General features: G+C 47.0%; 1 pseudogene; it reads right to left on the bottom strand.

Moving 5' to 3' along the window:
* Positions 1 to 9700: 9700 nt before the first annotated feature.
* Positions 9701 to 10457, bottom strand: LOC120849655 (annotated as a pseudogene).
* Between the last annotated feature and the right edge of the window lie 13888 nt (positions 10458 to 24345).

A 24345-nucleotide genomic window follows, 5' to 3' on the forward strand; every position in this document is an offset into this window, starting at 1 on the left:
TGTCAGTTGCAGTTGACGTTCACAACTATGCAGATTGCAAGAAGAAACTGAAATTTGCACATCATCCACATACAAAGAATAAGATACTGTCGGTGGTATCACCTGAGCCAGGCTATTGATTTTAACTGCAAAAAGTGTGACACTAAGCACCCCTCCCTGAGGGACACCACTTTCTTGAGAAAACGCATCTGATAAGGTGGAGCCCAGACGGACTTGGAAAGTACGTCCCATTAAGAAGCTTTGTATGCATCGCAACATGCGACCCCGAACACCATAAGCATACAGATCCCGCAGGATCCCATAGCGCCACGTTGTATCGTACGCCTTTTGCAGATCAAAAAACACAGAGAGACAGACCTGGCGGTGTACAAACGCCTCACGAATAGAGGTTTCAAGGCGGACTAAGTGGTCCAGGGTGGAACGTCCAGCTCTAAAACCACACTGAAGAATGTCAAGCACATTCTCACTCTCCAAGAAATGAATGAGACGTCGGTTAATCATTCTTTCGTAGGTTTTTCCCAAGCAACTTGTGAGAGCAATGGGTCGGTAGCTAGTTGGTTGAGAAGCATCTTTGCCAGGCTTCAGAAGAGCGATTACATGAGCTCTTTTCCAAACCTCGGGGAATGCAGAGCGATGCCACAATGAGTTATAAAAGGTCAACAAACTGCCTAGAGAATCAGGTGACAGGTGCCTTAACATCTCATAATGAACATTATCTGGTCCAGGAGCAGACTGTTTCTTTACACTAAGAGCCACTTTGAGCTCAGAAAGTGTAAAGGGCCTGTTGTACGGAGCGTCACGAGCACCAGACAAAATGATTGGTTGTTTCTCTGCTGTCGAACTGAACTTTTTAAAGGCTTCACTGCAGTTACGTAAACTAGAAACATCCTGAAAATGTTTCCCAAGAACATTCGCTTGATCTTTCAGAGATGTTGAAGATGATGCAGGGAAGAGAGGAGTTCTGAAAGGTAAGTAGTCGCCCCTAACCTTTCTAAGCCGATCCCACGCTTCTTTTGTAGATACAAAACTACTCAAGGACGTCAAATACTTTCTCCAGGAGCTTCCCTTCGCCTGGCGTCTTGTCCAGCGAGCTTTAGCTCTCGTTTTCTTAAACTCAAGTAAGTTGCTAGAAGTTGGATATCTACGAAAGATGCACCAGGCTTTGTTCTGGGACTTTCGTGTTGTTTTACAGTCATCATTCCACCATGGCTTGCATCTCTTAGGAAGACGACCAGACGTTTGAGGGATACTCCGTGTGGCAGCATGTATTATAACCTCTGTGACATACAGCGTTGCTTCATCTGGATTCATGTTTGAGATTATAGAAGAATCAATCAGTGCCTCTAATTGAAAAATGGACCAATCTGCCTTATCTAGTTTCCATCGGGGCATTCGTGTTAACAGAGTCGGAAGAGAGACAGTACTCTCTAAAACAATCGGGAAGTGATCGCTCCCAAAGGGATTATTAACAACCTTCCATGAAAAGCATGGAAGTAATGAAGGTGAAGTAATAGAAAGGTCAATAGATGTAAATGAGTTGTGAGCAGAACTAAAAAAAGTAGGCTCTCTCCCGTTAAAAATACACAAGTTAGATGACAATAAAAACCGCTCAATTACTCGGCCTCGAGAATCGAGGCGAGTACTGCCCCACATGGGGTGATGGGCATTAAAATCTCCTAAAATTAAGAAGGGTTGAGGAAGCTGTCCTACAAGACCCTGAAGTTCGTGAAGTTGCAATGGAACGTTTGGTGGCAAATAAATGGACACAATTGTAATGAGGCGGTCTAAAAGAAGGCGTACCGCTACAGCTTCGAGCGGTGTGCAGAGAGGGACCTCCGAGCAGGCAACCCCGCTCTGCACGACCACTGCTACGCCACCAGAACTGGAACTCAGACGATCTTTGCGGAACACTTGATAACGTCGTAAAATCTGTGTATGATGTGTTTGAAGATGAGTTTCTTGTAAAGAGAGGGCAATAGGCCGAAGATCATCCATAAAATAGTTAACGTCATCAATATTGGGTAAAAGACCACGACAGTTCCACTGCATAAAATGCAAATTCTTCATTTATCTAAAAAGGTGAAGTGTAAAATTAAAGAGAGAGGCAATGAAGAAATTGAGAGTATGAAATTAATGGTTATTTGGGAGGGACCACTGGTTTTTTCCCTTTAGACTTCAAGGTCTGCCACTCCATGTCACCCTCGTCGGATGCAAGAGTGGGTGACTCAGCGGTATCATCCATCGCCTCTATTTCTGGAGGCGAGCCTTTACCTGAAGGTTTTGGCTGGCTCGTTGCACGGGGTGGCTTGCCCCGGCCACGACCAGCCGAAGAGGCACCGGAGGTGCTGGGCAGAGTGTCTTTCAACTCTGCCTCCTCCGGCCCCTTGGGTACTGGGGGAGCGGCACGAGGGTTGTGCCGCTCTTTCGAAGAGGAGGTCCTCTCTGAGGAGGTCGGGCGGGAGTTTCGCCCCCCCTCCGCGGCAGAGGACCGCGATGTGCGGACAGGTGCGGCATTCGCCGGCCTGTCTAGAACCAGCGAAGCAGCATGTGCACTCCCTCCATGAAGAGGGGGGCACTGCTGCCCTAGCTGGGGGGTTGGGGCCCTGAGGGCTGCCTCCAGAACCTCAGGTGAGACCTGGGTAGCCCTCGACTCCGAGCGTGGCACAAGACCCCTCCGTGCCACGTCGGCGTATGATCCCTTCGACATGAAGGAATACCTTTTCTTTGCTTCGCTATAGCTGATATTTTCTTTGGCTTTAATGGCAATGATTTCCTTTTCTTGCTTCCATATGGGACAGCCACGATAGTAGGTAGGGTGTGCTCCATCGCAATTAACGCAGTGGGCCACATTCTCGCAATTGTCAGAGATGTGATCCTGACTGCCACACTTTGCACAAGTCTCCTTCCCTCGACAGCTGCGTGTTCCGTGACCAAAACGCTGGCAACGGAAACACCGCTGGGGGTTGGGGACAAAAGGGCGGATGTGGCAGTTCAGGTATCCAGCCTTGATTGTTTGTGGTAGTGTGTGCCTCTCAAAAGTAAGTATGACGTGTTTTGAGGGAATTTCTACACCATCTTTTTTTAACATAATCCTTTTTACTGCGACAACGCCGGCACCTTGGAGTCCCTCGAGGAGTTCTTCCTCACTAGTGTGCAAGAAGTCGTCCTCAGAGAGGACTCCACGGATGGTGTTCAGTGTGCGGTGAGGGCTCACCGACACTTTCACATCAAGTATGGAGTTCAGCTTGAGAAGTGCTTCACTTTGCTTTTTGTTATTTATCTCAACTAGGAGGTCTCCTGAGTGGAGTTTTTTAGCCTTGTAGGAAAACCCTACAAGGTGTTCAAGTACTTTGGCTACTACAAATGGTGAAAGCTTTGACACAGGTTTCTGTTCATCGAGGGAATGAACAACGAAAAACTTCGTGAAGTTTTCTACCTCTGGTTCTTTTTCAATAGTCTTGTGTTCAGGGCAGCGCCTTTTAACGGCTTGCCCCGAACGGGGTTTGGAAGAGAGGGGCGCCATAAGAGGGCAAGGAGTGTTCGGAATCTGTGGCGCGCCGCCCACCACGGAGCCCAACGAGGGAATAGGTAACACCCCATAACAAATATGGCTTTGCTGGAAGCATTACTCTATTAGCGCTACCCAGAAACTATAACCAAGTGTGGATCTGGACGAGAGTATCTGTCACCACCCAAGGTTAGCCCTTGCCACCAAAGGAGTTGAAAAAGGAAAGAAGGGAAATGAGAAGAGTGAAAAGAAGAAGAAGACAAGGGTGAAAGAAAGGAGGGGATAGTAGAAGTGGCGACTAGGCTGAATAATCCTGGTCGGGCCAAGCCAGGACTCCCGTCTACGGGAAGCGGGGGCCGAAGTGGTGTATTGCCTCGTCCGGGGGGCCCCGAAGGGTCCAAACCTACCCCGGGCTCGGCTCAACCACCAGGATGCCCTTTTCCCCGGACACGGGAAAGCCACGCACAGCCAGACGTGGGCGGGCGAACCCGCATGGCTCGGGGTCCGTGGAGACGCCACTCTCCAAACACCTGCTTTCACAGGTGCCCCCTGCGGGGAATGACCCCTTGAACACTGTTCAGTTTGCGGTGAGGACTGACGCTTACTTTGTAGTCGGAGACAAGGTTCAGTTTAAGGAGGGCATCACTTTGCTGCTTTGTGTTGACCTCGACAAGGAGATCATCAGATCCCATCTTCTTTGCATTGTAATTGGCGCCAATAACACCCTCAAGAACTTTGGAGACTAGAAAGGGAGAAAGTTTGCCAAGTGGCTTGTCACCTTCCGAGTGCATAACAAGGAACTTCGGGAATTTTTCCAGTACAAAAGATTGTTTCGTGTTCAGTGCTTCGGTGCGGCCCCTTTTGGGGGGCCGATCAAAAGGTTTAAGTTTGGAACCCATATGAAGGGGGAGGGTTTTCGGAAACTGTGGTGCACCGCCCACCACCGAGTCCAACAAGGGAATAGGTAACGCTCCATAACAAGAATGGCTTGGCTGAAGACGTTACGCTATTAGTGCTGCCCAGTCTCTATAACCAAGAGTGGTTTTGGACAAGGTGTCTGTCGCCACCCAAGGTTAGCCCTTGCCGCCAAAGGAGTTGAAAAGGAAAGAAGAGAAATGAGAAGAGTGAAAAGAAGGAGAAGACAAGGGTGAAAGTAGAGAGGGGATAGTAGAAGTGGCGACTAGACTGAATCATCCTGGCCGGGCCTTACCAGGACTCCCGTCTACGAGAAGCAGGGGCCGAAGTGGTGTATTGCCTCACCCAGGGGCCCCGAAGGGTCCAAACCTACCCCGGGCTCGGCTCAACCACCAGGATGCCCTTTTCCCCGGACACGGGAAAGCCACGCACAGCCATACGTGGGCGGGCGAACCCGCATGGCTCGGGGTCCGTGGAGACACCACTCTCCAAACACCTGCTTTCACAGGTGCCCCCTGCGGGGTCATCAAAACTGTTGCTCATGGCAGACAATAAGGAGCCGACATGTGAGCAGCGCTACATCAGTGCTTCGCTGCATGTGAGAACCGGCCGTAATGAAGACATTTATTTAACCGTACACTAGATTTTCGCATTGCTAGCGGGAGCTCGTGCCGTCACTTTGAAGCATAGATTGAGCACGCGCACGCTGGGTCTGTAATTCAGAGTGAACGGTCTACTAAAAATCTAATATTGCACTGGTCTGCTGTCAACAGATTGCATGTTATATGTAAACCACTGTAGCACTTACACAGCCCTTTGTCTCATTTTATAATGCATGAGTTATATGTTTGTCGAGCGATCGGGTATTTCACGCTGCCACTGTCACTAATAATCCAAATTCCTCGCGAACAGGCAAGAAGCTGCCAGTGCCCCAGTTAACGGTGCTTGGACCACGGCCGGTCTGGACAGACATCCTAGTGTTCCAAGTCATTGTCGACGGAAGTGCACTCTTCATGATTCGGCCTTATCGTAGATTCTACCGCTCAGGAACTTCGACTTCAGTCATCCTTGAATGCGATGTGTATCTGCGATGCAATAAAGCTATGTTCAACCTGAACTGCACAATTTAGTTTCTGAGATTGAAGTACACTAGGCAAACAGCAGACTTGCGCAAGGCTTGTTTCTTCAGTTCTGCAAAACTTTAAGTCGAAGGGGACTAACAGCAAGGGTTCAAAATTTTGTGTCTCAAGACCAAACGTAAAGGATTAACTTTCAGTACCAGGCATCTAAATGCAAGGGTGCAATGTTTAGACCCAGGGGTCCAAGTGCAAGGGCCTAACAGCCGGTCCTCAGGGTTCAATTGAAACAGTGTAATAGTTGGTCCCAGGAGCCTTAATGCAAAGGCTTAGCAGTTGGTCCTCGGGGTGCAACTGGAACAGTGTAACAGTTAGTCCCAAAGGTACTAGTGCAAGGGACTAACGGACGGGGCGCAACAGTTGCTCTCGTTACCTTGCTCCTAAGACTGTCACAGAATTCAACTTTTTTTTTTTTCTTTGTTTGGGACTTCTCGGGGGAAGCGCATCTGGTTGTCGGTTGCCCCTTGCCCGGTGCGTTGAGCGGAAGGGCTCGGGCCTCGCCCGCTTTCTGTTTTATGACTGCCTGGCCCCTCTCGTCCCGGAAACGTTTCTCGCGAGATTGTCGAGATTCTTCATTGGTACCGAGGGGCCGACTTTGCTTCCCGGAATGTCGGGAATAGCTTGCAGATGTCCGAGTGGGAGCGCATTCTAGGGTTAGCTGGAGTAGGCTCACTGCGGGGCTTGCCAGTGTGATGTGTTTTTATATATATATTGTTGTTCGGCTGCAGAGTGGCGATTCTGTTGATTTTTTTTTCACGTGGTACAAGATGTCACATGATCCTCTACGCAACGTCGAGTGGGATTGGGGCGGACGTGTGCCAGGCGCAAGTGTCGTCTGCACCGCACTCTTCACCACGTTTACGTGTCTACGACATTCGACGACGACTGCACAACTGCGGCGTTAGTCTGCGTACGTGGTGTCGGTAATATGGACGAAACTCCGAGACAATAATCACAAACGGTGAGACGACGACGGCGGTTGTGAAGCGGGAGACTGTAGGACGATGGCGGATGGCCGTGGTCCCACCAAACCGTTGTTTGGGAGCTGTTGCTTTTGCCATTTCTTTAATAGTTGTGTCCACCGAATGCTTCTGGCAGCATGAGTTTTCTCGCTAGAGACTTTCATGGTGTAGTGCCTGCAACTGACGTGGGGATCTGTTCATGCTGTGGGAAAAGAACAAGAAAGAAGGCAGTGTCAAAATTAAATCATTGTTGTGCTGGTTATGAGACAATGTTGTCCTTGTTCCCTTATATCAAGGTTTTTTGTACTACACTCTAAAAAAGCCCGTGCGTCTACTTTCCTGCACAAGACTCAGAGCCAATCACCACAGCTTAAGGAGGCGGCTCAGCGAATGACGATACCGAAACACATGTTTAGACCAAAAAACGCTGTCCAAGTTGTGACATTAGGCAATGCAAAACGTCAGGCTTGCATTGCCTAACGTCACAACTCGGACTGCGTTTTTTGGTCTAAACGTGTTTCGGCACCGTCATTCGCTTAGCTGCTTCCTTAAGTTGCGGTGATTGGACCTCCGAGTGTTGTGCGGGAAAGTAGACGCACGGGCTTTTTCTAAAGTGTATGATTGGTCACCAGCTTGCCTGCGTCTCAACTAATTTCTTTGTTATTGGCATCATTATCAACGTTCGTGAAACACAGATGCATGGCGAGTGGCTCCGTAGATGACAGAACTCAATAGGTTTCACCGAGGACATATATGGCCCTCAAAAGCCCGTGCTTATCATGCACTAAATTGACTCATATCGAATAGTTTATGAAAACACTGTGAGCTAATGAAGGAATCCTACCACTTCCTCTTCCAGATACCAGTCTTCCACGGCCTACATCCGCTCCCATATTAACGGATCTCCTGAGGACAACAGACAAGGATGATTTCAACAGCTTCGTTGATGACCTCAGAGAAATATTCACAGATGATATAATTGATAGCGTGGAGAAGAATACTAGAGCGCAGTCATTCTCTCGCGACTGGTACTTGCACAGGAGAGCCAGAGTGACAAGCACAGTGTGCCACTCCTTTAAAACAAGAGCTAAGGACATAGACGAAAAGCCAAGCCGCATGGCATGAGAGGCCTTCTTAGTGGTATTTCGTGCATGAGCACCGTTCAGACCCCAGCCATGAAAGAAGGGAAGGACAAGGGAACCAAAGGCCATTGCCCTCTACATGTCGCTCTTGACAGCTGATGGACACTGCCCTGTGCTTGAGAATAGGGGATTTGTCATTTGGAAGGATTTTCCAGTGATGGCGTGCTCACCAGATGGTGTTGTGAGTTTCGACTGGGAGTGTTGTACGGAAAAACTAGTTCTGCTCGAGGTTAAGTGTCCGACCAACCTAAAAAAACTCATTTTCTAAGTGTCGACCGAAACCACTGTATATGATGCAGGTCCAGGTAGCAATGGGTATTTTAAACATTTCATCATGCGACTTTTTTTGTTTACAGATCATTAACCGAGTGGAGACAAGTGACTGTTGAGTTCGATCCAAAGTACTTCAACACATGCGTCCGTTCTGTACACAAATTGTACTCGGAATACCTCTTTCTTTCCTTTCGAAGCGACTTGTAATCTACGGGCCGACCTTTCACTGCTTAAGCGTACTCATGTCAAGCATTACCTAGATTTATGACTTTTTATCGATATGTTGCTGTTGAATCTTCTTTATTTGCTTTCGGGGTTTACTGCTTATCGAGGTGTCGTCCTGTGGCAAGGAGGGGTGTAGTGTGTGTATGGATGTCGCTGACCTGCAATAAGGCAGAGCTAGCCTCCTCTTAGGCAGGCCTTGGTGGGCTTGGTGAACGCCGAGAGTGAGAAACGGTCACTGGCCCTCTTTAGTCCAAAGCGTGATGTCATCAGCGTAGATGGTTAAACCTAGGACTTCTCTTCATCCGAGTATTGCAGGTAGCCTGGCCATAACAATGTTGAACAAGGCGGGGGTATGGCTGCCCATGTGGTACGCCTCGACCATTTGCTGTGCCTGGACCCAACGTCGGTCCCACCCTTACTATGAACCTGTTTTTTTAGACAAATTGTTCCCGTGAAATTTTTTGTAAGCCTTGTCAGGTGTGGCACTTATCCAGGGACATGTCTGCCATTAGGAATGTTTAGGCTACGTCACCTTTCAACCTGTTCTTTCTCCCTTGCACTTCCTTCATCTGCATTTTAGTGCAGTCAGCATGCGAAATCTGACAGATGAAATGTGCTCATCCTTGTAAATGCAAATGAAAGTACACCTGATTTGCATTTGTATATAGTATTCCTCTAGACTCATCTGGTTTTATTTAACAATAAAAAAGCAATACACCGTTTTAACAATGCTAAAAATAAACACTGTCTGCCAATTTTCTTAAATAAGGCACAATTGTAAGTGAGCCAACCTAACTTTCAAAGCAGCTTTGCAGCACGTGATATCAAGCAGCCTCTTTCAAATACGAGATGAGGATGCATTTCAAAGCCATAAAACAAATGCTAAAGGAAAGTGGGCAATAATGAGCTTTGATCTGAACTGCTTTATTAGACAGAATCTTTTCTCACAATAAAAGTGAGGATATATACATATATACAAAAAACAACAGGGAAAACATGTTGCAAAATATTTGCCTTTTCAGCTGTACCCACACCTTGGGAAGCACTGGCATATTGTCCAAAAACAGTACACAATAAATGCAACGAAGGCTCTAAGGATGAGACCATAGCTTGGAGGCTGTACCTATTTCAGAAGTACCCATGTGATTAAGGCATTACTGGATGCCATGGCTTATGCATTGTGTCTTTACTGTGTGCTCTCTTTAGAACATAGTGCAACATGCTTAAAGGGCAACTCTGCTCAAGCTGATCCACTGAAAAAAAAAAACAGATTACTTCAATGGTGTCCTAAAGGCCAGAATTAAAATGTAATGCAATTATGTGCAACAGAACTAAACTTCTGTGCCTCTTGAGCCCTGGCAGCTGCTCAATGCCATAGCTGTCGTGGCACTACAGTTGCAGTTATAACTACCTCAACGAGTAAAACATTTCTCGCCCCAAATATAATTTACGCAAGATGAGAAAGCCACAGTTGCTGATGAAAAATTGCCGATTACCAGGACATGTATCAAATCAAACAGAGTTGCTCTTTATCATGTTTCACTCATCTGTTTCTGCACCCTGTGGCTCCTTAATCAGAGCAGGCTGCAGGTTGCAGAGCCCAGCAACAGTAACAAGAATGTCATCAATTTTGTTTTGCTTTGCTAAATATGACGAGGGCACATGGTTCAGTATGCGAAAGCATTTCATCCGACGGATTGACCTCTCCACATGTATTCGCAACTTGGCCAGTCTACACGACACCACCACGTTGTGTGCTGCCAGCTGCTTCCCCTTCGTGAATGGAGGCAGAGCGAGTTCTACCCCGATCGGCAGAATGTCGGCGATAATAAAGCCCCTGTCTGCAAGGACTTCGTCTCCATACTCCAGACAGTCAAAGAGTCCCGAGTTGGCCATTATGTAGCGGTCACTGGCGCGCCCACCGTAGGCCTTAGAAATAAACATTACAAATCCATTCGGTCCCACTGCGTGGAGCACCTTGACGGTGTTGCGGCTCTTATAGAAGCTAAACATATTTCCCCTCCTCAAGAGGTTCTGCAACCTGTCTGAAAAAATTTAAAAACAGTCAATGATGCATGTCGTGTGAGGCATATCCCTAAAAACATCTGGCAGTGACATTCTAATTGTCTCAGTGGGCAACCAAAACATCAGGTACTTCCTGGTAAGCTGCGCCAGGTGTGGGATCCAAAACAAAAAAAATACGGCTGACGGAAGCAGTGGAAATCCGAAAACGAAATGCCAAGTCTGCAATTAGCAACCCCATGCGAAGCCGCATCAATGTCAGCAGGGTGATTCCACGTCAGTTCATGCAATGGTGGTCCGGGTCATAATTTTGATATTTTTGTTAAAAATATATACACCAACTCAACTCTCCTACGTCACGCCGCGGTGGTGGCGCGCCGGACGCACTTCCGGTTTGGGGCAGTGGGCAGAAGTCGCCGTGCTAGACATGCATTCCTGTATTCCCTTGGAAGAAACGAGACAAAAAAACTGCCTTCTCGTCAAAATGCTGCGACGCGGGTTGTACCAAGAGTGTCTGGAAAGGTTTGAAGATCAGTTTTCATGTGTTTTTGCCCCCTCCGTTCGTCCGAGAACATGGATAGTAGCCGTGAAAAGGGCTAACCAGACGCTGTCGAACTATGATTGCGTGTGCGGGCAACACTTTGTGGTCGCCAGATGTATTCGCTTTGTTCCAACATGAACGAGAGAAAACCACCAAGTTGTCCGAACCACCCACGGGTTCAGTGCGTCTTCAAATTCACACGGCCGCCTGATCGTTCGAACTTCGTCTGCTCTTTCAAACGTCTGCTTTTTGTCGTCTGCTCGTTCAAAAAAAAGCGGCCCGTAGACCAAACTTTGACCCGGTGATTGCAATAAGAAGTAATTGCAGGCCTCAAACGACTTAAGTAGGCTCGGTGTAAACAGTAGATACAAGATGCTGATCATTGGTACCAATGGCCATCACCGACTTGTTACGCTTGGTCTGTTCCCGCTTCCGATTTTCAGTATCGACGTCGATCATCGCCGCTACCTTCTACACTTTTGCAACACGAGCGACGTCGCAACCGAAAATAGCTGGAAGAATCTCATTATGGTTTTGGCGTCCCTTCTGCGGCGTTCATGAGAATGAAGCGCCGCACGTCAAACTATTTACGAAAAGTTTAGCGGCGTAACGAGCCTTGATAATTTCGCTTAGGCGATTAAAGTGGTAAGACATTGCGATGAGGACGTAGAATCGACAATTCCAACGCGAAAAAGAGTATGCAGACTCACACAGACGCCGACAACGTGACATTCGAGTGGTTTGTTGACGCGGGACGCGGTGCTTCGCGTACCCCATTACGCATGCGTTCGAACTGTCGTCTGCTCTTTCAAACTTGGCTGCTTTTTGTCGTCAGCTCGTTCAAACGACAGCGGCCCGTAAACCAAACAATGACCCGGTAATTGCGATAAGAACTAAGTGCAGGCCTCAAAACACTTCTGAAGGTTGGTTGGGGTAGTAGGCTAAGTGTAAACAGATACAAGATGTTGATCATTATTGTTACCAGTAGCCATCACCGACTTGCAATGCCCGATTCTACTTGCGGTTTTCAGTATCGACGTCCACCATCTCAGCTACGGTCTACGCTTTTGCAGTCCGAGCAACGTCGCTCTGAAAACAGCGAGCAGAATCTCATCGTGGGAGTCAGGCTTTAGCTCCCATTCTGCGGCGTCCACGTGAAATGAATCACCGCACGTCACATTATTCACGCAAAGTTTTGCCTCGTTAGTTTTGCTGAAGCCGCTCAAGTAGTCAGACATTGTTAGGAGGACGTAGCATCAACAATTCCAACGCGAAAAAGAGCACGGGGACTCCCACCGACGCCGAGAACAACGCAATTCAATGGTTTGTTTATGGGCGACGGCGGGCTTCTTGCCCACCATCCACAGCGCATGCGTGGCGCCGGTGGCGTCCGCTAGGGGCGCTCCGGTTTGTTTGTAAACATGAGTTGGTGTATATGAAAGCCATGTTCTTGGGAGGAACATTCCACTATATATGAACGCCGTAACGTTTTTTTTCGCTGAGATATAAAACAGATAAGCTCGAGGCGTGGAAATTGAAAAGATTTCACTATGCTACTTTGCACAGTCGTCACTTTCTCATCGAAGCTTTCACATTACCATAACTTCTTTTAGTAAATTTCATAAGAGATAACACATACCCAAAGAAGTAAAAATATCAATAACATATTTCTATGCAAACAAAAAAGTCAAACATGGCATAAAAACATGTTTTAGAGACATTCACAATTTGTTTGCAAATAAACTATCTTCTATAATACTTCACGAAACATATCAAAATGCGCGCCTTCGAATTATCTTTACGAATGTATAAAGATAATATGCCCACCCTTAATTGTCTTCTTGTTATTAACGCGGAAATGCGGCTGATTTCACAAAATGTGTCAAGATTGGGCGTCGATATTTAAAAAACTCCATCTTTTATTTTTTTTAAACTCCCCTTGGCAGTTTGCAGTGACATGAACCAACCTGTGATGACAAAACATTGAGTAACATATGACCTCCGAACGGGAAAAGCTGCGAAAAACCTTCACTCGGAGCGAGCCGACGTCTCGTTATAGCGGCTTTGCCGCATAACGTCCCCTTCATGGAAGCGTCAAAAGCTGGAAAGCGGGACTCTGTCGTAGAGAGCGGAAAGTCGTGCTGTTCCGAGCATTGCTTTATCGTTGTGTGACTATACCCCCCCCCCTTTCCCCCGCCCTGCCCTCTTTTTCCCGCCCCTTAACACGAGCAAGAAACGCCTGCGAACGTCACTGCTTGCGGTAGTTAGTAATCGTAAGCACATCACATTGCCTTGAAACCCAAAGCTGTGAAGAGTCAGTTACGGCAAAATAAGGCGAGAGTAGTTGCAAGGGAAAATATGCATGTCAGTTGGTCAGGAAACATTTCAATCTAAACCCAGAGACGAGGAAAAACAAAAATAACGGACAGTGCAAAACAAACTCTCAAACGCAGCTGAGCTTATTCACAAGAACGACAATAAATGCATGTCCAAGCGGAAAGAAATAAAATTGGGAAGATCAAGACATGCGACCGCAAAGACTTGACCGAACCTAACCAGACAAACTAAATCACTCCAAGGCTAAGGACAGCAACGGGAACGGGCACCTCTCCCAAGGACCTGAAAAGATGGGTTGCACCACGCTATGCGAACCGACCGAGACCGAACCCCTAACCCCCTCATCTATTTTACTGCCGTAACCCCCTTCCCCAACACACACACACACACACAAACTACACTTCAACACCGAAAACCCCAAAAGCATTACAATATAAAAAACTTTTAGAAGGTAAAAAAGAAAAAAGGACGGCTGACTATCGCTATGCTTACAGGAGACTCGGCGTCTTTGGTGCTCAATAAGTGGTACTACAAACAAACAACACCAGCTTAACCATGCGCGACGCACCGATTATATCTACAATGGAAGACAGAAGTTGATAACCACAAGAACAATTTCTTTCCGAACTCTGACCGCATATTCCGAGCCGGGAGAGAGGAATTCAGAACCTCTCAAATAGGCGTTTGCGAGGACGTTTGAAGTTCTGTCATTTACGAAGCGAATAAGAGTCTAGTGTCAAATCGAACAGCCATGGCCCAACGATTCAGCACCGTGCGATTGTTCTGTGTGGACTATCTATGGAGACACTTCTTGTGTCTCCATAGATAGTCCAGTGTATAGATAGATAGTCCAAGATAGTCCATAGATAGTCCAAGAAAGTGTATAGCAATAAGCACCTCGTATCGGTAGGGAGACCCAACAAAGTGCGGTTGGAAAAGCTACTGGCTCCACGGTGAACGAATCTGACCTTTTATGCCAACATTGCTACAAATACCTCCAGAATGAGATTGCTTCTCCTCACAACGTGAGTACATCAGACTCTTCTTTCCAGGACTCTGATGAAGTTCTGGCTGAAGTGAGTCAAGAATTGTGTGCTGCTAGTCTGTCGGTAACTCCATTGAAACCACGTAAAACCATTAAGAAAAAAAAGGCGCGAAGCATATTTGAAGAAAAAACAAGCTCAAGCGAGTTCTTCGATTAGAAGAAAGCTGTCAGGCGTTCATGGCATGAAAACCGGCGAAGACAGTTGTGAGTACTGCGCAGAGTGGTTTGACGCGTTCCGCGAAGCGCTGAAGGCATGCAGTTCCCACCAGGAACGCAAGCGATTGTACAAGCTTCTGCCACCAAGCTTCTCGAAAAAAGAAATATTGCGTCTGGAGCCAGAAGCGACTGCCTACATGATTGATCAAATAAGAAAACTGAAGCGTAAAGGTGGTGTATGGGCAACCCCTGATCCCTACATGGGGAAAAGGGCGAATGCCGAAGACGTGAGAGTTGCACTTGAGTACTACACACGCGACGACCTCGCATGCTCTTATCAAAGCCCCAACAAAAAGGACGTCGTCAAAGCCATGATCAACGACAACAAGACCAAAGTCGTAAAAAGGTTTATGACCCGCTCTATTAAGGAAGCTTACCAGCTGTTTAGGAAGGACCATCCCCATTGAGAACTAGGCATCGCTAAGTTCTATTCCCTACGACCAAAATGGGTAAAAAAGAGTCTTGAGCATGAGGTGTGCGCTTGCATATATTGCGTTAATTTTTAGTTGCTTTTAACGGCAATAACAAATGCCTCACAGGAGACATTTACTGAAGACGACTCTAAGCGCATCTACATCTGCAGCACTCCACAAAACGATTGCTTCCTGCGCCGTTGCGAAAAGTGCCCAAAAATGCAGAGCATCTCGCTGCAGTCGCTCCATCTCGACGAAGACGAAGAGATCTGTTACGCGTTATGGGACGCCGGCGAACTCGTCAAAAAGGTTATGGACACTTCCGCTTTCCTAAAGGAACTGGAGTCATGGAGCGAAAAGTATATGAGGCATTCTTACATCCGTGACCTTCAACGAAGCCTGACACGTGACACAAGAACCGCCTTACCACCCAAGGCGGTGATGTTCCACTTCGATTTTGCGGAAAATTGGACAGTCATCTTCCCAACCGAAGTGCGGAGTTTTCATTAGAAAAAAACTCAAGTGTCTCTCTTCACATATGTGGTTACGTCCACACAAGGCACGGAAAGCTTTGTTGTTGTCAGCGATGACACGACTCATGACACAGCTCACGCTCTTCTAGCCACAAAAGCCATAGAAGAGTATGTTGATGAACATTACCCGCTCTTTTCTGAAATATTTTTGTATCAGACGGAGCGGCGGCGCATCTCAAGAATCGCTTCCAATTGCACGAATTATCTTGGAAGCCGTACTCTTTGGCAAGATGGATCTTTTCAGCCACCGGACACGGAAAAAGCGCTTGTGATGGAGTAGGTGGTGTTCTTAAACACAATGCAACGCTCACCAACTTGAGATCTTCGCTCAACTCAACGATTGTCACCGCTAAAGACTTTGTGGAAGTGCTGCGTGAAAAAGTAACAAATCTCTGCATGTTCCACCTGTCTGCGGAACGGGTCCGAGAGTTTCGTGCGGTGAAGCAAGTAGAGTGGACCACCGTAAAACCTGTGAGAGGAATCCAGGCATCTCATCTGTGGAAGTCATCATATGCCGAGAGGCCGGATGTATACATGGCCACTTGCGCAACTGAGTTTTAAGCTTAGGTATGCATAGTTAGCGAATTTGCAGAGTGGGGCCGTTCTGTTTTTGTGAATTGTAAGCTAAGTAATGGTATTCCAGCCTAAAGTACATTTTCGTGTCAGTTATACTAACGCCTTCTGAAAAAAAGAATTTAAAAAATATAAAATACATGCCATAACTAACGCTCAAAATATCTCGTGCTGTGCGGCAAAGCCGCTATGACGAAGACGTCGGCTCACTCCGAGTGAAGGTGTGTCGTAGCTTTTCCCGTTTGGAGGTCATATGTTACTCAATGTTTTGTCATCACAAGTTAGTTCAAGTCACTGCAAAGTGCCAAGGAAAGTTTAAAAAAAAATAAAAGATGGAGTTTTTGAAATCTTGACGCCCAATCTTGCCACATTTCGAGAAATCAGCTGCATTTCCGCAATAATAACAAGAAGACAATTAAGGGTAGGCATATTATCTCTATACATTCGTAAAGAATATTTATAGGCGCACATTTTGATATGTTTTGTGAAGTATTATGACAAATGGTTTATTTGGAAAAAAAATTGTGAATATGTCTCTGAAATGCGTTTTTATGCCATGTTTGATAGTTTTGTTTGCATAGAAATAATTTATTGATATTTTTACTTTTTTGTGTATGTGTTGTATATCTTTTGTAAAATGCATTAGAAAAGTTATGGTGACGTGAAACTTTGATGAGAAAATGACGACTGCGCAAAGTAGCATAGTGAAATCTTGATTTCCATGCCACGAGCTTCTCTATTTTATATCTCAGCGAAAAAATTTGTTACGGCATTCATATATAGCTTAATGTTCATCCCAAGAACACGGCTTTCATATATATTTTTAACAAAAATATCAAAATTATGACCCGGACCATCATTGCATGAACTGACGTAAAATCACCCAGCAGAATCTGGTCCTCAACAGACATGACAAATGAGGCTTTAGCGAGAGATGTCGCCAGTGTCACATACTCATAAAAAACAGGCTTCGATAACCCAGTAAAAAAATGAAAGCCGCTTACAACTCCCTGTAACACCGAATTAGAGCGCAGCTCTTGAGGAGGAGGAGGGAAGGGCACTGGGGGGGGTTAAACTAACCAGTGGGGGGTCACGTGACCTTGGGGGTCACGTGACCCCCAGTGCCGATGATGTCATCACTGACGTCACTGATGACGTCCTTAGTGACGTCACTGATGACTTCACCAGTGATGATGACGATGACGATGCGAATGTCGGTGACGTCATCAGTGACGTCGCTGATGACGTCATCAGTGATGATGACGTCATCAGCGAGTGATGAGTGATGATGACGATGCGGATGCCGGTGACGACATCAGTGACGTCACTGATGATGTCATCAGTGATGATGACGATGACGATGCGGATGTCGGTAACGTCATCAGTGATGATGACGATGACGATGCGGATGCCGGTGACGTCATCAATGATGATGACGATGTGGATGCCGGTGACGTCATCAGTGATGATGACGATGACGATGTGGATGCCGGTGACGTCATCAGTGATGATGACGATGACGATGCGGATGCCGGTGACGTCATCAGTGATTATGACGATGTGGATGCCGGTGACGTCATCAGTGATGATGACGATGACGATGTGGATGCCGGTGACGTCATCAGTGATGATGACGATGATGATGTGGATGCCGGTGACGTCATCAGTGATGACGACGATGACGATGTGGATGCCGGTGACGTCATCAGTGATGATGACGATGACGATGCGGACACCGGTGACGTCATCAGTGATGATGACGATGACGATGTGGATGCCGGTGACGTCATCAGTGATGATGACGATGTGGATGCCGGTGACGTCATCAGTGATGATGACGATGACGATGTGGATGCCGGTGACGTCATCAGTGATGATGACGATGACGATGTGGATGCCGGTGACGTCATCAGTGAGGATGACGTCATCGGGGGGTCACGCGACATCGGCGGGGGTCACGTGACCTCGGGGGGTCACGTGACCTCGAGGAGGGGGTCACGTGACCTCAGGGTAGTCACGTGACTTCGGGGGGTCACGTGACCTCGGGGGGTCACGTGCCCCCCACGAGGTCACGTGACCCCGGTGGGGGGCTCGCGCGGTGCATTATGGGACATTTCCCATGATGCACCGGGGTCACGTGCCCCCCACGAGGTCACGTGACCCCGGTGGGGGGCTCGCGCGGTGCATTATGGGACATTTCCCATGATGCACCGCGCGGTTACGCCGACGCCGACGGCGACGGCGACGGCGACGCCGACGGCGACGCCGCTCAAGCCGGAAACGGGCCCCTAAGAGCTGCGCTCTAAAAGCGAAACTGGCTGTCGGGGATGGTCTCGTGCATTGTTGAAGTCGTTTGACTGGCCCTTTCCGTGACTTTCGGTGGCATGGCCACAACTGACGAGCTGCAGCTATGATCAGGGGCAGTTTTCTCATACCGCACTCCCTGCTCTTTAGTTTTTTTTCTTCTTACAGTCGCACCCGCGGTTGGGGCACACGGTCTCTGTGTGGCGAAGCATGCTATAGGTCAGCGATGATGCAGCAGGGTTGGGGTCTGTGGCAATGCTTGCGTCCTCCGGGTCAGCTGGCAGTTGTGTATCAGGGGACACAATGCCATCTAGGTTCACTGCGAGACTGGGCGAAGGTCCTGCAGTGGGTCGAGTGCCTTGAGACGGATAATTCATCTTCCTCCTGCCCTTGTGCACCACCCTGTGTTTGGACAGAAAATTACAGACAGTCAGAAAAACACATTTATTGCTGCATGACACAACACCAGGTAGTTTGGTGGAGAATGTTACGCCTACCCTGTTTTCCTCTCCCAGGTGTTGAGTTGGATAGGGGTTCATAAGAGTTGGCCTTCCATCGGGGAAGTGGATGGAGCAAACCTGAAACAAAAATAAACAAACTGAATACAGATGCACATGAGAGGCAATGCTTGCATTTAGTCAATCTTTATTTTTTCCCTCAATAAAAATAGTGAATACATGTTTCATCTGCAACAATCCTCCTAAAATCATTCAGGTATGCATTTAGTGGTTTGAAATCCCGACTGATTATACAGGATTTAAATGTAAGGCATGAGTTGTAAAAGCTGCAATCCGTGTGAATAGTGCTACACCGCCTTGGACCTCCAGGCATACCTCGGCAAACCTCACTCATGAGGGCCTTCACTCTCCCACACTCATTCTCATCTTCACAGGTGAGGTGAGGGTGAGTGAGTTTCTGAACCAGGGAAATTCATGAGTGTGAGGGTGAGTGAGGGCCGTGAGGGCGGTGAGTGTCGTTAAGGCCATGAGTGCCTAAGGGGCGTGAGGGCTATGAGGGCAGTAAGTGCATGAGGGGTGTGAGGGCCGGCCATGAGTGCATGAAGGCAGTGAGTGAGTGAGTGGCATGAGGACCATGAGTGCCTGAGGGCGGTGATTGTGTAAGGGGCGTGAGTCCACCTTCAGATGGAGCAACTTGTTGTTGCCTAGCTTTCCCTAGATCGACACGAATTGCTGAGATCGGGTCCGGCTCGAAACAAGCGAGCAACTCAGAGCAATTTGAAGACGTTTGAAGCGGTTGCATCCTATCAGGGATGCAATATTGTCACGTGACACTGCGTGCCGGTGATGATGTCAACAAAAGACTTGGTTCTGGTTTGAAATTGATCGTTTTTGGAACTAAACTGTTTCAGAAAGATGTATTAGTATTCTCAACGAGATTTAAATGCATAAAAACATGTTTATAGTGCGCAATTCTGTCTAAATAGTGCAAGAAAAATAAAATTTCATGGTGATGATGGCGAATTGCAGCAATTGGTTGCTGCGTGTAAACGCGGGCGGCCCGTGTTGCTGGTGTTGTGACGTCAAGTTTCTGGGCGAAATTGCCCCGCCTGAAGCAGGCCGCAGTGGCATGAGGGTGGTGAGTGCATGCGGTCCATAAGGGTGTGAGGGCCGTGAGGGCAGTAAGGGGAGTGAGGGCCATGAGGGCGTGAGAGGAATGAGGGCGGCGAGGGGTGTGAGGGCGGTGAGGGGTGTGAGGGCGGTGAGTGCGTGGGGGGGTATAAATGCGTGAGGGCGGTGAAGGGCGTGAGGGGAATGAGTGTGAGGGTGGCGAGTGCGTGAGGACGGTGAGTGCGTGGGGGCTATGAAGCCGGTGAGTGGCGTGAGGGGTATGAGTGCGTGAGGGCGGTGAGGGCCGTGAGGGTGACTGCGAGGATGAGGGTGAGTGAGGGGCTGAAGGTGAATGTAGCTGTGAGGGTGACGGTGATTGAGGGCAACCTAAAATGCCGACCTCTGCCTCCAGGTGGGTAGCAAAGTATGAAGACACCATTGCTGTAGTGGGTTTGTTTAGTGTTGCACAAAGTTATATGAGCATGTTTGCATGCAATGCAGTGTCAGTGAGGTGATTGCATTGTTCGAGTAAATTTAAAGCACATTCTGAAGCAATAAAAACTTTCTGAAAAACAAACATTTCACTTTCATTTATTTCAATGAGAATCAAATACATCATGTGTTCATACTGTACACTTCTTTGCCTTCCCACTTGTGTGCAGCTACTTCTAGTATGCAGTGCAAAGGACAATTAAACTACAAAGGTCAATTAATTATGGTCAATTATGGTCATCAATGACATTTGACATGTCGAATTTGATGGGTACGTAAAATCAGCATGTGTTCGGCAAATATGCCTTAAAAAAAGAAACAGCTGATCAAATTAAAGTTACTCCCAAGCTTGCACCTAACTGCAAAGTTAGACTAGTTTTTTTTTTATATTTTGTTGAATTTCTCAAACAGTGGGGGCCAAACTCCTGAAGCATCCTTCATTAAATCTCGAATTTGAAAACAAAACACGACATGGTGCAGGCTATATCAGCATTCGCCAAAGTATGCTGTTGCTTTCCAAACCAACGCGCGCTTGTGCCCATCATCCCGCTCTGGAAGTTTTCCCGCACGAGACTACCCTGCTCGAAGCGAGATGCGCTGAACCGCGATGTCTACGCCGCGAGCACGGCGAGCACCGCCGGTGTAGATCCTCTGCAATGATGCCGAGAAGAAAAAAAAAACAAAAAAAACAACAACAAATGAGCGAGCGATCAAGTGTTTGTGCTAAGGCAGACAAGCAGCGTCTTACGTGCTACAATAATCTTTACAAATGCGCGTGAAGCACGTACTACACTAGGCATAGCGTCTGCGATCACGCGACGCAGCAGGTACCAGCGGTGTTCGCGGCGTAGACATTGCCGGTTCTGCGCATCTCGCTTCGAGCAGGGCACATTGTCCGCAATCACACGACGCAGCCGTACTCTCGATGTAACGGTACTTACCACTGCGCTTTTTTCAGGATTAAAGTTTTTTCTTTCCATGTTCACCAACCACTGTCGACGGCGTTCTTCGTTCTTTCCGCTGGGGAACCGATGCAGCGAAAATGGCACCAAACACGGACAGTCATTGTGCGCTAGCGGGGCATGTTTGGTGCACACAGCGTGGTTCCACACACTGCAGTTTTTGCAGCCTACAACTGAGCATGTTTTGCCCGCCGGACGCTGTTTAAGCGTTCCACCGCCGTCCCCCATCGCCAGCTAACAGCCGCAAACAATGTATTCTGTAGGCTAGAATAGCAGGCGCGATCAGATCTGAAGGGCAGCCATGGCGGCCTAGCTCAGCACCAGCTGGTGGAGGCTTGAATAACTTACTGCTGTGAAGTGCCTATAGATTAATTAAAATAATATTTTAATAAATCAACATAACTAAGCGCTAGCGCGAAGTAGACTTCTCTCATTGGCGTACACATGAGAAAACGTGCCCGAAAATCAGAATGTTGCTTCTCAATCTACAAAAAGACAACTTTTATTGCTGGGTTTGACTAATGAGACAGGGCTCTGGTCTATGCGATTATAAAACTGCCATTACAGTATAGACCACTTACAACGTAACTGCTTATAGTGCAGGACCGGGTATAATGCGGCTTTTTTAAACCACCAGTTCGCCTCCCATAGAACTCCATGTAATTACATACCACTTAAAATGCAGGCGCGCGAAGGGAAATAGCGGTTATAGTGCGGTTTTCGGAACAGCCCGGCGCACCGCGCCGACTGATTGACGCAGAGAGCACGCTTCCCTGTGTGACACTAGATAACGGCACTAACCGCAAGCGGCACTCACGGGGGCAAGGATGGCATGGAGGTTGCTCGAAGAAGCGGGGAGAAGCGAAGAGAGAGGCTTCAGTTGCCATAGCGACGGAGGGATGCACGCACGTGTCATTCACGTGCGTGCGTTCCTTCGCTGCGTTCCCAGGTGAAAATATGAAGTGGGATTTCAAGTGGTCCCACTTGCTTTCAAGTGGTCCCACTTGTGACCACTGGGACTGCAAATGGTCCCACCTGTGACCACTTGGATTGCAAGTGGTTTCTGAAGTGGGACCACTTGGACTACAACTGGTCCAACTTGACTTCAAGTGGTCCCACTTGTGACCACTTGGATTGCAACTGGTTTCTGAACTGGTCCCACTTGCCTTCAAATGGTTTACGGATGAATAGTTCCCTTCAGCTAAAGATGGTGTCCACTCACAATTAAATGGTCTCTGATGTCCAGTTCAGTGCAACTGCCAAGAATTTGACAGTTGACTTTAAGTCATACACTTTGTACTAAAGGTTATTGTGTATTTCCAAAATGCACTTGGAGAGGCAAGTCTAATTTATTAATACACTTGACTCCTTTCCAGCTTAGATAAAGTATCCTAATTATTAAAGAAAAAACAGTGCAGAAACCACACTAGCAGGCAAAACTTGTGACCTATATTTTGTGGGTCACCTTTGTTGTTCGTCATCACACTTTTGCAGTTTTTATTTTAGTAAGTACCAACTAGACCATGTTAATGACTTGCTACAGTTAACTGAACTGGACTGAGCATAATTATTTTTAATCAAAAACATGTAAGCTGATTATGCCTCTCTCAACAAGGTGCAACTACATAAATATTTCTTGAAAACTTCAACTCTGCAGGGTTGTAGATTACTCAGCTGAGGTTGATGCCTCCACTGCTCATTCAGGGAAATGAATGGGATATTCAAAGATGGCAAGAGATGTAAACAATTTCAGACTGTTTCACCAGAAGTCTTGTAAAGACCAATGACTACAAAAAAACTTTTGCACAGGTCAAAACTGGCATATGTATTCAGCTCTGTTAGGGACGTTTTCAGCACAATTGCTTGCATATGCACAAGCTAAAAATAATTAGGAATAAAAATACCAATCAGGATATCAAAAGTAAGTACAAACTTGGTTCGACAAATTCGCAAAATAAAAACAAAACAGAATAGGCAAAGTGAATAGTAAATAACTTACAACAAATATTAATGGGACAAGTTTTCAGTTACAGTTGAGCTAACATAGAAAGAGGAGACCCATAAAATGTTTGAATACCCGAACAAAGGTTTCACCAGTTATCCCATTTTATATTTTACAAAGAAAATATTAGCATAAAACTTTTAAACAGAGATAAGCACTTGGTGTTTGTAATGTTATAAAAATATAAGAAGCCTGCTTTTAACCCATCTCTTAGCTGATAAAATCGATTTTAGTGCAGAGAAAGATTTTTTTTTTCACAATAACAGTGACAGAAATCCCAGTGGCTACTTGTACAAATCTGTGAGGTACTGCATGATGCTGTCCATGCTAGGCCATACTTTATGGCAATGTCCATGGCAAGGACAAGGGCGTCGCCCACGGACATTGTAGTTCCATTACTGAGGGGGCTCACACACTTTAAAAAAAAAAAAACGAAAAAAAAAAATTGGCGAGCTGGAAGAACTGGACGAAGTAGCTTCATCGGCGAACGTGGAACCACTGTGTTCGGGACTTGAATTACCACTCGGTTCTGAAACACCACCCAGATCTTCAAAGAGGCTGTCGTCCGGTGCATTGACAGAAGAGGTGTCAGGGTCATCCGAATCAAGAGGTGGGCGAGCATCACCTGAAGATGCAAGCGTCCTCTTCCTTAATTCATACTCCGTTGACCTTGGCAAAGGTTCATCCCAAGCATCGGGCTCGAGGTTGCGCTTTCGAGTCTTGTACTTGCTCATTTTTCTTTTCACAAAAAAAGCACTGGAAAAACGGCACAACCAAATCGAACACGCACAAGTCCAGTCCGTTCAAACCAAAGTTGGCTGGATTAGGCAGTCTTTCAATCTCGCACTTCAGATAGCATCTGTTAAATTCAGACAGACATTAATTTTCTGCCGAATCGAACAATTCGCCTACAAAAGTGTGAAACGTGCTGGGGAAAACGGTGATGGCGATGGAGCTTGCCACCTGCCCACCTGCCCTTGAGTCATGTGGGGTAAATTCTCCATATTGCGACAAATACAAATTGAATGGATAAACTGGTTATGTCTACATATTTCAGAAAGCTAGATTTACTTTTTGTTTATTTATACTTCAAGTAAAAGTATTTTTTGCCTCGTTTGCCTTCACATTTCTAATGTAATCGCAAGATGGAGAAAAAAAACTTGTCAAATCCGTCAC

This window comes from Ixodes scapularis, unplaced genomic scaffold, assembly GCF_016920785.2.
Source record: "Ixodes scapularis isolate PalLabHiFi unplaced genomic scaffold, ASM1692078v2 PGA_scaffold0__279_contigs__length_252992795, whole genome shotgun sequence".
In the NCBI taxonomy this organism is placed as follows: Eukaryota; Metazoa; Arthropoda; class Arachnida; order Ixodida; family Ixodidae; genus Ixodes; species Ixodes scapularis.